Raw genomic sequence first — 916 nt, 5'->3', positions numbered from 1 at the left:
CAGTTCTCTGCTCATAACCTGGGAGAGCAGCAGAAGTTGGCCCATGACCTTGAATCTCTGTATCTACATGGGAATCCCAGAAGAAGCTCCTGGATCCCAGCTTTGGATCATCTCAGATTTAGCTATTGCTAAATTTGAGGAGTGAACCAGCAGATGAAAGACCTTCTCTTTTTCTTTCTCTGTAAAATTTGTCTTTCAAATGAAAATAAACAATCTTTTTTTTTTTAAGTATGCAGCTGTCTTGGAAACCAGAAACCCTGCCTCTGCAGTGTCAGCAAGTTCATAGCACTGGGTACCCATTTAGCACAAAGTCCACCTGTTCACACCAGAGCTGTCATGTTGGAGCCGGAGCTTCCTTGCTCTATCCTTACTCTGCTCTCTGCTCTTGGCTGCCATCTGCAGGACCCTGGGCACTATGAAAATGATCCAAGGACACTGGCTGAAAACTGACCATGTCCACTAGCCAGCTCCCCAATACACATGTCCCTTAGTAAACCATCAGCTCAAGAAAGGGGATTCTGTTAGTCCCACTCATTAGATGAGGAAACAAGAGCTCAGGAAAGTGCTCGCTTCAGCAACATATATACTAAAATTGGAACAATACAGAGAAATTAGCATGACCCCTGCACAAGAAGGACACTCAAATTCGTGAAGTGTACCATATTAAAAAAAAAAAAAAAACTCAAGAAAGAGGCTCACAAAATCCCCAGAGCATAGAAGAAGTCAGTTCCATGAGTCATGTACACCATGTAATGGTTTTACTGCATTCAATCTTTTACATCATCCCCCCAGTTCCTCTGGCACTGCTGTTCAAGACCTGCAGGGCCCATCAGACCCTCACAGGGTCCACAGATTCTTGGCTTGTATTAGCAGTGCAAGTTTCTAGTGCTGACATTTTCTTAGTTTAAAACAAAAT

General features: G+C 43.3%; 1 non-coding gene across 1 annotated transcript; it reads left to right on the top strand.

The window, feature by feature from the left end:
* The first annotated feature begins 562 nt into the window (after positions 1-562).
* LOC121153537 lies at positions 563-668 on the top strand. The gene has a single exon (XR_005883415.1). It is a non-coding gene; the product is annotated as a U6 spliceosomal RNA (small nuclear RNA).
* The last annotated feature ends 248 nt before the right edge of the window (positions 669-916 follow it).

The sequence above is a fragment of the Ochotona curzoniae genome, unplaced genomic scaffold (genome assembly GCF_017591425.1).
Source record: "Ochotona curzoniae isolate NIBS_2020 unplaced genomic scaffold, NIBS_Ocur_1.0 contig_2692, whole genome shotgun sequence".
Taxonomy (NCBI): Eukaryota; Metazoa; Chordata; class Mammalia; order Lagomorpha; family Ochotonidae; genus Ochotona; species Ochotona curzoniae.
The sequence above is the reverse complement of the archived record's forward strand: the minus strand, read 5'-3'. Positions and strand labels throughout refer to the sequence as shown.